Below are 16,855 nucleotides of genomic sequence, written 5' to 3'. Positions count from 1 at the left end.
GTATTTTTGAAGCTGCTTCAATTGCCCGAGGAGTCCTCCTCATAAAATACTCACCCAGACCGATTTCTTCAAGGGTTTTCCCTGCACTCTCCTCTGGTATATTTATAGTTTCATTTCTTAAGTTTAAATCTTTAATCCAATGAGAGTCTATCTTAGTTAATGGTGAAAGGTTTGGGTCCAATCCCAGTCTTTGCAGGTTGCCAGCCAGTTCACCCAGCACCATTTGTTAAATAGGGAAACTTTCCCCCCCGAATGTTTTTAATCGGCTTGTCAAAGATCAAATAACCGTAAGTAGCTGGATTCATCTCTTGGTTCTCTATTCTGTTCCAGACATCTACTTCTCTGTTTTTGTGCCAATACCATGCTGTTTTGATCACTATCGATTTGTAGTAAAGTCTGAGGTCTGGTAGTGTGATTCCTCCTGTTTTGTTTTTATTTTTGAGTAATGTCTTGGCTATTCGAGGTTTTCTCTGATTCCATATAAAACGAAGTATTGTTTTTTCAAGATCTTTAAAGTATGACAGCGGAACTTTAATAGGGAGTGCGTTGAAATTATATATTGCTTTGGGTAGTATGGATATTTTAATAATGTTGATTCGTCCCAGCCATGAGCATGGTATGCTTTTCCTTTTGTTAATATTTTCAGCTATTTCTTTTCTTAGTGTTTCATAGTTCTCTTTATAGAGATCTTTCACGTCTTTTGTTCGGTAAATTCCCAAATATTTCATCTTCTTTGGCACTACTGTGAATGGGATAGAGTCCTTAACTGCTTTTTCAACTTGACTATTGTTGGTGTATATAAAGGCTACTGATGTATGGATGTTGATTTTGTAACCTGAGACGCAGCTGTATTCCTTAATCACTTCTAAGCATTTTGTACTAGAGTTCCTAGTGTTTTCCACATACACAATCATATCGTCTGTGAAGAGTGAAAGTTTGATCTCTTCTGACCGTATATGGATACCCTTGATCGCCTTTTCTTCCCTAATTGCGGTGGCTAAAACTTCTATTACAATGTTAAAAAGCAATGGAGACAATGGGCAGCCTTGTCTGGTTCCTGATCTGAGTGGAAATGATTCCAATTTAACTCCATTCAATATGATATTGGCTGTGGGTTTGCTGTAGATGGCCTCTATCATTTTAAGAAAAGTCACTTCTAGACCAATTTTCTTAAGTGTTCTGATCATGAAGGGATGTTGGATGTTATCAAAAGCTTTTTCTGCATCAATTGAGAGAATCATATGGTCTTTGTTTTTTAATTTGTTTATGTGCTGAATTACATTTATGGATATTGAATGGATTTTGAACCAGCCTTGAGACCCTGGGATAAAACCAACTTTGTCATGGTGTATAATTTGTTTGATGTGTTGCTAGATTCTGTTTGTTGGTATCTTGTTGAATATTTTTGCATCTATGTTCATTAGTGATATTGGTCTATAATTTTCTTTTCTTGTTGGGTCTTTTCCTGGTTTGGGGATCAGGGTGATCTTTGCTTCATAGACCATGTTGGGTAGTTTTCCTTCTTTTTCTACCTTTTGGAACAAATTGAGTAATACAGGTACTAATTCCTCTTTTAAGATTTGGTAGAATTCTAACGTGAAACCATCTGTTCCCGGGCTTTTCTTTTTAGGGAGGTTTTGTATAGATGATGCTATTTCTGAACTTGATATGGGCCTGTTCAGTATTTCCATTTGATTCTGGCTATGTCTTGGAAGGTGACGTGCTTCCAAGTAACGGTCAATTTCCTTCAGATTTTCATATTACTGAGAATAAATTTCTTGTAATATTCATTAAGGATTTTTTGGATTTCTGATGAGTCTGTTGTTATTTCATCTTTGTTGTTTCTGATTGATGATATTAGAGATTTTACCCTTTTTTTTCTGATTAGGTTGGCCAGAGGTTTATCTATTTTATTAACCTTTTCAAAAAACCACCTTTTTGATTTATTGATCTGTTGTATTATTCTTTTATTTTCAATCTCATTTAATTCTGCTCTAATTTTCATTATTTCTTTTCTTCTACTGGGTTTGGGGTTGGAATGTTCTTCCTTTTCCAGTTGCTTGAGATGTCCCATTAAGTTGTTAACTTCCTCTCTTTACATTCTCTTGAGGAAGGCTTGCAGTGCTATGAATTTCCCTCTTAGAACTGCCTTTGCGGTGTCCCAGAGGTTCTGATAGTTTGTTTCTTCATTGTTGTTTTATTAAAAAAATTGGCCATTTCTTTCTTAATCTCATCTCTGACCCAGCTATCATTCAACATAAGGTTATTTAACTTCCATGTTTTTGTATGAGTATGCAGATTCCTGTTGTTACTCAATTCAAGTTTTATTCCATCATGGTCTGAGAAGATGCAAGGAATAATTTCTATTCCTTTAAATTAACTGAGGTTAGACTTGTGACCTAAAATGTGGTCAATTTTGGAGTAAGTTCCATGGGCTGATGAGAAGTATGTGTATTTAGTTTTGTTTGGATCAAATTTTCTGTAGATGTCTGCTAAATATAATATTGGATGGTTAGTTTTAAATCTAAGATTTCTTTGCTCATCTTCTTGCTGGAGGATTGATCCATCACTGCCAAAGGAGTGTTGCAATCTCCGACGATTATGGAGCTGGAGGAAATGAAGTTGCTCATGTCTGTTAGAGTTTCTCTTATAAATTGAGGTGCATTCTGGTTGGGTGCATAGATATTATTAATTGAGATCTCATCATATTCAGTATTACCCTTAACAAATATGAAGTGACCATTCTTGTCCTTCCTTACTTTTGATGGTTTAAAGCCTACTGTATCTGCAAATAAAATTGCAACACCTGCTTTTTTCTGATTACAATTTGCCTGAAATGTGGATGACCATCTTTTCACCCTCAGTCTGTATTTGTCTTTTAAGTTAATATGTGACTCTTGTATGCAACTAATATCTGGCTTGAGTTTTTGTATCCAGTCAGTTAACCTATGCCTCTTTAGAGGGCAGTTTAAGCCGTTCACATTAATAGAGAGTATTGATAAGTCTGGTGGAATTTTGGGTATCGAGTTTTTCAAAGGTCCAGTGGACATTTTTAATCCTTTCGCCAGTGTGGAAGTTGGAGTTTGATCCGAAGTTTCTGAGTGAGTTTACTTTTGTGGTATAGGATTGGGTTGGTCATTGTGGAGGATAGTTCTGAGAATATCCTGAAGAGCTGGTTTACTTATGGCAAATTTTTTCAACATATGAATGTCATTGAAGTATTTAATTTCTCCATCATAAATGCAACTCAGTTTAGATGGATTCAAGATCCTGGTTGAAAGTTATTTTGCTTTAGGAGATTAAAAGTCGATGACCACCCTCTTCTGGCTTGAAAAGTTTCAGCAGAGAGATCTGCACTTATTCTAATATTCTTCCCTTTGTACGTAATGGTTTTCTTTCACCTGCCTGCTTTGAGAATCTTCTCTTTCATATTAACTTTAGTGAAGCTAATTATGATATGCCTAGGGGATGACTTATTGGGGTTGAATCGTGCTGGGGTTCTGAAGCTGTCTGCTATCTGAATTTCAGATTCTCTAGGCATGTCGGGAAAATTTTTTTTCATAATTTCATGCAGAAGGGCCTCTGTGTCCTTCGAGGCCACTTCATCATTCTCAGAGATCCCAATTATTCGTATATTGCTTTTCTTCGAATTATCCCAGAGTTCTCTGAGTGAATAATCCGTTTTTGCTCTCCATTTCTCTTCCTCTTTGAGAGATTGTGAGTGTTCAAAGACTTTATCGTCAATGTCAGAAATCCTCTCTTCTGCTTGCTCCATTCTGTTGCTTAGGGATTCTACTGAATTTTTCATATCTTTGAGGGCTGTAAATTCTTGCTTCAGTGTGTCTAAGTCTTTGGTTGTTTTGTCTTTAAATTCCTTAAATTCTTGACACAACTGTTGAATTTCTCCTCGAATTCCTAATTCCATCTTATTAATCTTGTCTGCAATCCAAATTCTGATTTCGATTTCTGACATGTCAGCCATTTGTTTATGAATGGGATCTTCAATTTCATCTGCCATATCTTTTCTTGGGGGGGTTGATCTATTCTGGTTATTCATGTTACCATAGTTTTTCTGCTGATTCTGCCCCATGGTTATTTTACTCCCTTTGGTTTTTCCCCTGGGGCTTTATTGAGGGCCTGTAGTACAGTGTTGTGGCCTGAGAAACTGGGGCCCTGTCTTGTGTGTTGGGACGAAGTGGATCTGTCTTGTTTTTAGCTGGTTTCTGTTCGATCCTATTGTAACATTTACTCTGGCTTGAAGTCTCAGCTGTGTGGAAAAAACAGCAATTAAGTCACCCTGCCCACCCACCTCTGCCACCAATTGGGAAAGGAAAATCAATCCTACCTACAACTGCATACCCAGGGCACCGCCTGAAAAGTCCTCAGTCTATTAGTTCAGTTGAAAAGGTCCAAATTGATTGTCTCAATTTGCACCTGTCTTGGGTGGGAGAGTTCAAGAGGTCTCTGGGAACTGGATCACAGAGGTCTGGTGACTACTCTGATGTGGCTTACTCCAGTGCTGCATGGAGTCAGGAGGAGCCACCTAGCAAATAGATCAGTCTGGGAAGGTTGATGTCTCCTTCCCCACTTTGCCCCTCCATCGGACCCAGTCACTTTTATCTCTGTAGATGACTAACCCAGTTGCCTGTAGTGAACCGATACTCCAGGGGTTTGCACCTGCCTGAATTGCAGGGAAATCTGCCAGGCCCCTGCAGTCTGCTGCTATCTAGCAGGGGGAGGTGGGGCCTGACATCTTTGAGTGCTTGATGCAGGTGTTGGTGGGGAGGTGTTCACTCAGGCTTAGCCCCGTCCCTGATTGATGTTGCTTACAGAGCAGAACAGATAATTTTGCGCGATTCTGTCTCTGTTTCTGCTAAAATCACCTGCAGAAGACGGGCTGTTCTGAGTTCAAACGACTTTGCTGCTGGAGGTTTGTGTCTGATTACCTCTCTGAGTTGGCCCTGTCCTGGAAGCTTCCCACATTTGTGAGCGGCAACAGGCAAATCCTTTGCTCACTGGTGGCCTCCTCTGGTTGCCCAGGGAGACAGGGGGTGTGGCTTCCGAATATCCACAAGTGAGCCGTTTTGCTGTTAAAGAAAAAACGGCTATTGATTTCCCTCCTGGAACTGCCAATCTGGTGTGGGCACCAGCCTACCCTTTTCTCCTCTGTCTCGCACCCCGGAGTCAGCACTGACCAGCCACAGTTTATGCTCTGTCCACACCCCTCGAGATATCTCCCAAGGATCCAAACTCTTGGGGGACAGGCCCCCAGACCCCACGTGAGAGTTTGGGGGAGTGCTAGGAGCTGAGCGGGGAAGCTAGAGTTTTATTCAGTTTTATGCCTGGCCATATTGTTGCCCGGGGATGGCTGCTGCACCGCACTGCAGGGAAGTGCCGCCAAGGCTTGACTCCCCCTCAGCAGAGTGCCCTCTCCTCGCTCATGTGTCTCAGAGTCAGCGCTGACCAGTCGCAGCTCGGGCACTGTGCACTCCCCTTGAGAAATCACCCAAGGATCCGAACTCCTGGGAGACATTCCCCCAGACCCCGAGTAAGAGTGAGGGGGAGTGCTGGGAGCTCAGCTGGAAAGCTAGAGTTACATTCAGTTTTATGCCTGGCCATATTGTTGCCCAGGGAGGGCTGCTGCACCGCACAACAGGGAAGTGCCTCCGAGGCGTGACTCCCCCTTAGCCGGGTGCCCTCTCCTCACTCGCATGCCTCACAGTCAGTGCTGACCAGTTGCAGCCCGGGGACTGTCCACGCCCCTTGAGAAATCACCCAAGATTCTGAACTCCTGGAGGACAGGCCTGCAGACCTCAGTGTGAGTGGAAGGGGAGTGTTGGGGGTTCAGGGTTGCCAGCAAATGATATTTAAAGTTTTATACAGTTTTATGCCTGGCAGGAGATCGCCATGGCACCCTAGTAGGGGAGGTAGGTCCTGTTTTTAGAAGGTCTCTCCTGTGGAGTGTAGTGGGAGGGCCTTTAATTTCTGCCCATTTGTTTAATTGTGGGGCTCTTGAGCCGGTCTCATGGGGGAGAGGGACTCCCATCCGCTTGGTGATGGATTTTGTACCTTTTGTTTGTGTCCTTGTGATCACAGCTTGCCTCAGTGGTTTTTGTGTGCGTTCTTCAAACTTCTCTCTTGGTGCAGCTCAAATCCACCAGGATACTTACTAAATTTTTGTCCCTTAACTCTCCTTCTGGACGGGAGCCTCTGTGGAAAGCTAGCTTCAGTCCGCCATCTTGTCTCTCCCCACGGTTATTACCCTCTTTCATGTTTACATGGATGGAGCTGGAACATATTCTTCTTAGTAAAGTGTCTCAAGAATGGAAGAAAATGTACCCAATGTACTCACCCTTATTATGAAACTAATGTGGGACCTTCACATGAAAGCTATAACCCAGTTACAACCTAAGCATAGGGAGAAGGGGGAAAGGGAGGGAAGGGAGGGGGGAGGTAGGTGGAGGGAGGGGGATTAATGGGATTACACCTGCGGTGCATCTTACAAGGGTACATGTGAATCTTAGTAAATATGGAATATAAAGGTCTTAGCAAAATAACTAAGAAAATGCCAGGAAAGCTATGTTAACTAGTGTGATGAAAATGTGTCAAACTGTCTATGAACAAAGTGTATGGTGCCCCATGATCATACTAATGTACAGAGCTATGATTTAATAAAAAAATAAAATAAAATAAAATAAATTACTGTCTTATATGACTATGTAAGCGCACATGAGATGTTCAAGCATTAAGTCAAGATAAAATTTCAGTGATTGATTTAATAGTCACCAGTAATATAAAAACTGGACTCAGTATAAGAACACATCATAACATTAAGAGTTATTTGTCCTCTATTCCAAGTGAAAACTACCCCATATTTAGGTGGCGCCTGTGGCTCAACAGAGTAGGGCAGGCATCTTCAAACTGTGGCCTGTGGGCCACATGAAGCCGTGTGAATTGTATTTGTTCCAGTTTTGTTTTTTACTTTGAAATAAAATATGTGCAGTGTGCATAGGAATTTGTTCATAGTTTTTTTTTTTTTTTAAACTATTGTCCAGCCCTCTCATGGTCTGAGGGACAGTGAATTGGCCCCCTATTTAAAAAGTTTGAGGATGCCTGGAGTAGGGTGCTGGCCCCATATGCCGGAGGTGGAGGGTTCAAACCCAGCCCTGGCCAAAAACTGCAAGGAAAAAAAAAAAAAGCTACCCCATATTTGGACATTTATCCTAATGCAGTTTCTTTTGTATAATTGATTCTTCTTAGCAAATGACACTCAGTATATATTTAAAACAGTGTAAGACTGATTTTCACTTAGTTTGAGACATCTGCAGACTGTTGGCTGGGCCTGACTAGTGCCTCAGACAATCAGACTAGACTCTTCGACATCTGCTGTCTTTTATAATATAAACTGTTACAGAAGGAATATGCATTCACATTTCATAAAGAAAACAAAATATCTGAGCCAGGAGCAGTGGCTCACACCTGTAATCCTAGCTTTCTGGGAGGCTAAAATTAGATCACTTGATCTCAGGACTTCCAGACCAGCCGGAGCAAGAGAGAGAGCCCCTGTCTCGACTAAAAATAGAAAACCTATCCAGGCGATGTGATGAGTGACTATAGTCTTAGCTAATGGAAGTGTGAGGCACAGAGATGGCTTGAGCCAAGGAGTATGAGATTGCTGTGAGGTAGGCTGATGCCATGACACTCTAGGCAGGGCAACAGAGTGAGATTCTGTCTAAAAAAAAAAAAGAGAGGGAGAGAGAGAGAGAGAGGGAAACAAGGAAGGGAAGCAGGGATGAAGAGAAGGAAGGAAAAGAGGGAGGGAAGAAGGGTGGGAGGAATGAAGGAAGGAAGGAAGGAAAGAAAAGAAGGCAGAAAACTAGCAGACAGAGAAGATGAGTCTCTGCATTGCCAGACTTGTCTTGCCTGGTGGTAAGTGTTTGCAGCTGATTCTCATGAATTATTGATGCCATCACCATGTAGCAAGCAGATAACATCACTACAGTAATTAGCACCCTGCCTTTTTAATGTGTCAGGAAAGAGCTTAGTGCGGAACTTTTAAAAATGCAGAGATTTGTTTCTCTTTTGCTGCTAAACAGAAGGCAATACTCTAAAACTTTGGGCTGGGGTTCAACAAGTGCAAGGTCACAGCAGGACATGCATGAGGGGAACTTACTATTTCTCTTTCAAGTATTCCTTTGGATAAGTAAAAATGATCTGCTCCTTTAGGAAAATTACAATTTCACATACTCCCAAATTGCCAAAAATCATGTCCTTTCTCTCATTGCAATTTATTTCAGGAGAGAGGGGAAAACAGTTTTTAGAACAGCTACCACCTTATAACATTAGCTTTGCAGCTACTATTACTTTTTGTTGCTTATAGCTATGATTGAAAAGTCCCACCTAAAACTTTTTTAAACTATTCTCACCTAAATCCATGCTAAATACATTCAAATAATGATACAGACTGTAGATATTATACATTGATTCTGATTTGGGATTTTAACCCCAATTTATACTGTAAGTAATAACGACAAGGCTTTACGCATCATTGTTCTCTGTGTTACATTTGGAGGTTCTCAAGAAAACAACAATAGGGTAGATGGATGGGGATTTAATAATCCTTCAGCAAATTTTGTAAACAAGGTACATTTTCTTGTAATTGTAAAATGTCTTATTGTTTTTGCAAATGTCTATTATCCCAACTATCCAAGTGCTTTTGGTTTCAAACATTTCCCTATTAAGAAAGTCATTTAATGTGGGAATAAAAATCACGTCAACTATTCTCACCACCTGCCTAATTGAACACCCAGGGTGAAGTTGCAGGATTTTGGGCACACCAGCCCCCAGCAACGTGTGCACTTCTACTGGCAGTGGGGTCATTTCTAACTTATTGGCCCAGGGACTGCAAGCTCTAGGTCCTGGGGTTCTGTGCATGTGATGAAGTGAAACCAGAGAATACTCCCGTGGGGGTTCCTTTCATTTTCTTGCATCTGACTGTCTATAAAATGATGAAAATCTCATTTTCCTTCTATGTGTCATGTCCAGGCATTGCCAGAACAGTAAGAACTGCTGGAACAGGACTTTGCTTTAATCACAGATACTAATTGTTTCCCTGCTAGCTTGAGAGGCTACAAACACACAAGAGACAGCATTAAATGGAAATCACCTTTGCCCTGTGAAGTGTGGGATTTAAGTCAGGTAAACCTGATACTGGCAATCAGGAAAGATACAAATCATTTATACAAATGTTGAGCAAAACAGTAAATTAAGATAAAAGCAAGTGGGAAAATGCATGTGTTTTTATGGATTGGTAATAGGTGCTTCTCCATAAAATTGCAAGGTATATATATGACCTCTGTGACAATAGTTGAAGGTTTTCTTTTCTGAGAGGGTCCTCATTTTCACTCATCGCACTCTTTAATTTCCCTTGCAGTGCATCAATCCTACAGCATAACCTTACGTATGGAACTGAAACGGCCAGGTCTCCACCTCTGGGATGCTAGCTTGTGAACATGCATAAATCATTCTGCATCACCCATGGGTAGGAAAACTTCAGGCTAGGTAGTCTGTTCTAGAAATTAAAATATGAACACATTTGGGAGAGCAAGATGGCAGCTGAGTAACAACTGGGCACTGTGAGTCTGGGAAGATAGGACTCCAGGCATTTCTGGCTGGTGGGATCTGCCTATAATCATCCTTTTGAGGATACAGGGAGTCAGTGAGAGACTTCTAGACCCCAAGAGGAGGACAAAAACAGTGGAAAACTGGCAAGTGGTCACGTGTGTTCAATAGGTCTAATCCGCCGGCAGCTGTAAGTACAGCAGCAGCTAGACTGCAAACCGGAAACGCCTTACCTTTCAACTGTTTTGTTGTTTTTGGACTTGGCACTCAGTTGAACTGCCTTGGGGAGAACTAGAACAGGACTGCGGAGAACTTTGGGCATTGTCTAGGGCGCCAGACTGAGCTGCTGAGCCAGAACGAGCTAATAGTGTTTGGCTATGGGCCGCAGAGAGCCATTGTGAGAGAACTGCCCTGGCAAGCTCCGCCCTCAGGGTCACAGAGCAAGGATTGGGCTGGAGCTGGTAACCTCGTGACTAAGCAGCCTAAAGGTGGGAACTGAGCCGCCTTACAGCCTTAACCCTCAGGGGCAGAGTGAGACCGGTTTTGGCACACTGGGTAAGTGGATAGCCATTTCTGCAGTGATCCCAGCGACAAGCACTGTCCTGGGAAAGCTTCTGCTTAGCCAAGTTTAGAAGTTTAAAGTATCTTTTAAGAGGGATGATGACAGATTTAGGGTGTCCACCCTGTGGGGTTTGAGAAATCAGTGGAGGTCTCCAGTCGTATCAGCATTGTGATTAACATCTCATACCCCAGGAGACCACCAGTTGTCTAGACAATATTCAACAAGATATATATGCTGCTTTGTTTTTGGTTGGCTTGTTGTTGTTTATTTGTTTTTTGTTTATTTTGTTGTTCTTGATGTTGTTTTGCTTTTTAATTTCAAACTTTTCATACAGATATTTTCTTTAATTTTTTTCTTTCTTTTCTTTCTCCATTTGTCTAGTTTAAATACAATTTCAAATTGCTGCCTTTTTCAATAATTACAATTTCATTTTTGCTATTGTTTCTACCCATATTATTTGGTTTTTCACCCAATTTTATCCTGAAAAGTTTTCTTTTTGCCAATTTTGGTTTGATTTATTGCATTTTTGTCTTTCTTCTCTACTTGGTGGATGTGGGGTACTGTGTTCGATCAGGTTAGCAAAGTGTTGCTGACCTCAAGGGAACAACCCAACCGGGTACCCCCAGAGGTTGGGGTTTTTTAAGATTGTGTCAAAGTACACTACTATACAGCTATATTGCTCTGTCTCCCTCTTTCTGTGCCTCTCTTCTTTTTGTCAATATTCCCTTTTACCCACCCCTACTCCTTTCTCTATTTTCTTTTCGTTCTTTCTTTCTTTTTCTTCCTTCTATCCCTTCTTCCTCTTCAGCCTTCTCATCCTTCTGGTCCTGTACCAAAAGGACTCATTGAAACCTTAGTCCATAGGCACAGGAACTTAAAGAGCAAGAGGAAGTGAAAGGAAAATTAGGGCAAGGAAACAAATAAAAGAAATCACTCATGAGGAAGAATCAACAGAAAACTCCAGGCAACATGAAGAACCAGTCCAGAGCAACCCCTCCAAGGGACCATGAGGTAGCTACTTCAGAGTATTTTACCTATAAAGAAGTATTAGGAATGACAGAAAGGGAATTTAGAATACACATGATGAAAACAATGAAGGAAATGATGGAAACAATGAAGGAAACTGCTAATAAAGTGGACAATAACCAAAAGGAAATACAAAAACAGAATCAAATAAGAGATGAACGATATTAAGTATATAGAAAGGATACAGCAAAGCTGAAGGAACTGAAGCAGTCAATTAGGGAACTTAAAGATGCAGTGAAAAGTATCAGCAACAGGTTAGACCATGCAGAAGAAAGAATGTCGGAGGTAGAGGACAAAGTTCTTGAGATAACTCAGATAGTTAAAGAGGCAGAAAAGAAGAGAAAGAAAGCAGAACATTCACTGTCAGAATTATGGGAATTTATGAAACGTTCCAACGTACGAGTTATAGGAATCCCAGAAGGGGAAGAAGAATGCCCCAGAGGAATGCAAGCCATACTGGAGAATATTATAAATGAAAATTTCCCCATGTATCACCAAAAATTCTGACACAGTGCTTTCAGAGGGCTATTGGATCCCAGGTCGCTTCAACTCTAACCGAGCTTCTCCAAGACCCATTGTGATGAACCTGTCCAAAGTCAAGACAAAAGAAAGATTCTGCAAGCTGCCAGGAGTAAGCGCCAATTGACCTACAGGGACAAATCCATCAGAGTGACTGCAGACTTCTCTAAAGAAACTTTCCAAGCAAGAAGACAATGGTCATCTACCTTTAATCTACTTAAACAGAACAATGTCCAGCCCAGAATTCTGTACCCTGCTGAGCTACGCTTTAAAATTGATGGAGAAATCAAATCATTTACAGACATACAAACATTGAGGAAATTCACCACAACAAGACCAGCTCTATAGGACATACTTCAACCTGTTCTACACACTGACCATCACAATGGATCAGCAGCAAAGTAAGAACTCAGAAATTAAAGGACAGAACCTAACCTTCACACTGATGCAAAATATAAAACTAAGCAATGGACTCATACAAAATAAGATGAATAGAATACTATGATGCATATCAATTATCTCAATAAATGTTAATGGCTTGAATTCCCCACTGAAGAGACATAGTATGGCTGACTAGATTAAAAAAAAACAAGCCATCCATTTGCTGTCTGCAAGAAACACACCTGGCTTCAAAAGACAAATTAAAGCTCCGAGTCAAGGGTTGGAAGATAATTTTTCAGGCAAATGGAATTCAGAAGAAAAGAGGAGTTGAAATCTTATTTTCATATACATGTGGACTTAAAGCACCTACAATCAAAAGAGACAAAGATGGTCACTTTATATTAGTCAAGGGAAAAATACAACAAGAAGACGTTTCAATTCTAAATATTTATGCACCCAATTTAAATGCTCCCAGATTCTTGAAATAGATCTTACTCAGTCTGAGCAATATGATATCCTATAATACCACTTATTAACAGGGTATTATAGTTAACAGGGGACTTTAACAATCCTTTTATACAGCTGGACAGATCCTATATACAGAAATTAAACAAAGATATAAGAGATTTAAATGAGATCCTAGAACAATTGTGCTTGATAGACCCATATAGAACACTCCATCCCAAATATAAAAAATATACATTTTTCTCATAACCCCCTGGAACATTCTCCAAAATTGATCATATCCTGGGACACAAAACAAATATCAACAGAATCAGAAGAATTGAAATTTTACCTTGTATCTTCTCAGACCATAAGGCACTAAAGGTGGAGCTCAACTCTAACAAAAATGCTCGACCCCACCCAAAGGCACGGAAATTAATCAACCTTCTATTGAGTAACAGATGGATGCAGGAAGAAATAAAACAGGAAATCATTAACTTCCTTGAGCATAACAAAAATGAAGACATGAGCTACCAAAACCTGTGGGATACTGAAAAAGCAGTTTTGAGAGGAAAATTTATCACTTTAGATGCCTACATTAAAAAAAACAGAAAGAGAACACATCAACAAACTCACAAGCCATCTTATGGAATTAGAAAAAGGAGAACAATCTCAGCCTAAACCCAGTAGAAGAAAAGAAATCTCCAAAATCAAATCAGAGATCAATGAAATTGAAAACAAAATAATCATTCAGAAAATTAGTGAAACAAGGAGTTGGTTTTTTGAAAAAATAAAATAGATAAACCATTGGCCAGACTAAGGAGAAATGGAAAAGTAAAATCTCTAGTAACCTTAATCAGAAATGATAAAGGGGAAATAACAACTGATCCCATAGAGATACAAGAGATCTTCTCTAAATACTACCAGAAACTCTATGCCCAGAAATTTGACAATATGAAGGATATGGATCAATATTTGGAATCACACACTCTCCCTAGACTTAGCCAGGAAGAAATAGAGCTCCTGAACAGACCAATTTCAAGCACTGAGATTAAAGAAACAATAAAAAAGCTTCCAACTAAAAAATGCCCTGGTCCAGATGGCTTCACTCCAGAATTCTATCAAACCTTCAAGGAAGAGCTTATTCCTTTACTGCAGAAATTATTCCAAAAAATCAAGGAAGAAGGAATCTTCCCCAACACGTTCTATGAAGCGAACATCACCGTGATACCAAAACCAGGAAAAGACCCAACCAAAAAGGAGAATTTCAGACCAATTTCACTCATGAATATTGATGCAAAAATTCTCAACAGAATCCTAGCCAATAGATTACAGATTATCATCAAAAAAGTCATACATCCTTTTATACAGCTGGACAGATCCTATATACAGAAATTAAACAAGTAGGTTTATGATCAAGTAGGTTTCATCCCAGGGATGCAAGGATGGTTTAATATACGCAAGTATATTAATAATTATAATATACGCATTATCCACCATATTAACAGAGGCAAAAATAAAGATCATATGATCCTCTCAATAGATGCAAAGAAAGCATTTGATAAAATCCAGCATCCTTTTCTAATTAGAACACTGAAGAGTAGAGGCATAGGTGGCACATTTCTAAAACTGATTGAAACTATCTATGACAAATCCACAGCTAATATATATATATATATATATATATTTTTTTTTTTTTTTTTGGCAGGGGCTAGGTTTGAACCCACCACCTCTGGCATATGGGACCGGCGCCCTACTCCTTGAGCCACAGGCGCCACCCCCACAAGTAATATTTTACTGAATGGAGTAAAACTGAAAGCTTTTCCTCTTAGAACTGGAACCAGACAAGGTTGTCCTTTGTTACCTTTACTATTCAATATAGTGCTAGAAATTCTAGCCAATACAATTAGGCAAGACAAGGAAATAAAGGGAATCCAAATGGGAGCAGAAGAGGTCAAACTTTCCCTCTTCACTGATGACATGATCTTATACTTAGAGAATCCCAAAGACTCAACCATAAGACTCCTAGGAGTCATCAAAAAATACAGTAATGTTTCAGGATACAAAATCTATGTCAACAAGTCAGTAGCCTTTGTATATGCCAATAACAGTCAAGATGAGAAGCTAATTAAGGACACAACTACCTTCACCATAGTTTCAAAGAAAATGAAATACGTAGGAATATACCTAATGAAGGAGGTGAAGGACCTCTATAAAGAAAATTATGAAATCCTCAGAAAGGAAATAGCAGAGGATATTAACAAATGGAAGAACATACCATGCTCATGGATTGGAAGAATCAACATTGTTATAATGTCTATACTTCCCAAAGCAATCAACCTATTCAATGCCATTCCTATTAAAATACCAATATCATACTTTCAAGATTTGGAAAAAATGATTCTGCATTTTGTATGGAACCAGAAAAAAACTCATATAGCTAAGACAGTTCTTAGTAATAAAAATAAAGCTGGGGGGCATCAGCATACCAGATTTTAGGCTGTACTACAAGCCACAGTGGTCAAGACAGCATGGTATTGGCACAAAAATAGAGACATAGACACTTGGAATTGAATAGAAAACAAGTTCATAGATCGTTTGACACATTTTCATCACACTAGTCAACATAGCTTTCATAGCATTTTCTTAGTTATTTTGCTGAGACCTTTACATTCCACATTTACTAGGATTCACATATACCCTTGTAAGATGTACCGCAGGTGTGATCCCATTAATCCCCCTCCCTCCACCTACTTCCCCCCTCCCCTCCCTTTCCCCCTTCTCCCTATGCTTAGGTTGTAACTGGGTTATAGCTTTCATGTGAAGGTCCTACATTAGTTTCATAATAAGGGTGAGTACATTGGGAACTTTTTCTTCCATTCTTGAGACACTTTACTAAGAAGAATATGTTTCAGTTCCATCCATGTAAACATGAAAGAGGTAAAGTCTCCATCTTTTTTAAGGCTGCATAATATTCCATGGTGTACATATACCACAATTTATTAATCCATTTGTGGATCGATGGGCACTTGGGCTTTTTCCATGACTTAGCAATTATGACGGGCGCCTGTAGTCCCAACTACTCGGGAGGCTGAGGCAAGAGAATTGCTTAAGCCCAGGAGTTGGAGGTTGCTGTGAGCTGTGTGAGGCCACGGCACTCCATGGCACTCTACTGAGGGCCATAAAGTGAGACTCTGTCTCTACAAAAAAATAAATAAATAACAACCTACTGTTGGAGAGAGCTCTCTGGTCCTCATAAAGCATTTTACATACACACACTTAAAGAAATACCGAACTCACATTGTGAACTGAAACGGGAGTAGCCTGGAGAATCCATGCCTCCTGGTATGAGGGGGTGAGTGTGGACCTGTGAGTGCAGAAGGAGAAAATATACCATTCGGAACCATTGAGAAGCAGGGAGGAAAGTTATACCCCCAAGTACCACAAGTATCCTTGAATAAAGGCAATTTTTGTGTCTCAAAAAACAAATGAATAGAAAACAAGGAAATGAAACTAACATCTTACAACCAGCTAATCTTCGATAAACCAAACAAGAATATACCTTGGGGGAAAGACTCCCTATTCAATAAACGGTGTTGGTAGAACTGGATATCCACATGTAAAAGACTGAAACTGGACCCACACCTTTCCCCACTCAGAAAAATTGATTCCAGATGGATAAAGGACTTAAATTTAAGGCACAAAACAATCAAAATCCTCAAAGAAAGCATAGGAAAAACAGTGGAAGATATTGGCCTGGGGAAAGACTTCATGAAGAAGACAGCCACGGCAATTGCAACAACAACAAAAATAAACAAATGGGACTTCATTAAACTGAAAAGCTTCTGTACAGCTAAGGTGACAATAACCAAAGCAAAGAGACAACCTACACAATGGGAAAGGATATTTGCATATTTTCAATCAGACAAAAGCTTGATAACTAGGATCTATAGAGAACTCAAATTAATCCACATGAAAAAAGCCAACAATCCCATATATCAGTGGCAAGAGACACGAATAGAAACTTCTCTAAAGAAGACAGATGAATAGCTAACAAACATATGAAAAATGTTCATCATCCCTAACTATTAGAGAAATGCAAATCAAAACCACCCTGAGATACCATCTAACCCCAGCGAGAATGGCCCACATCACAAAATCTCAAAACTGCAGATGCTGGTATGGATGTGGAGAGAAAGGAACACTTTTACACTGCTGGTGGGACTGCAAACTAGTACAACCTTACTGGAGGAAGTATGGAGAACCTTCAAAGCACTCAAGCTAGACATCCCATTTGATCCT

Source organism: Nycticebus coucang, chromosome 6, assembly GCF_027406575.1.
Source record: "Nycticebus coucang isolate mNycCou1 chromosome 6, mNycCou1.pri, whole genome shotgun sequence".
Taxonomy (NCBI): Eukaryota; Metazoa; Chordata; class Mammalia; order Primates; family Lorisidae; genus Nycticebus; species Nycticebus coucang.
This window is presented reverse-complemented; position numbering follows the sequence as displayed.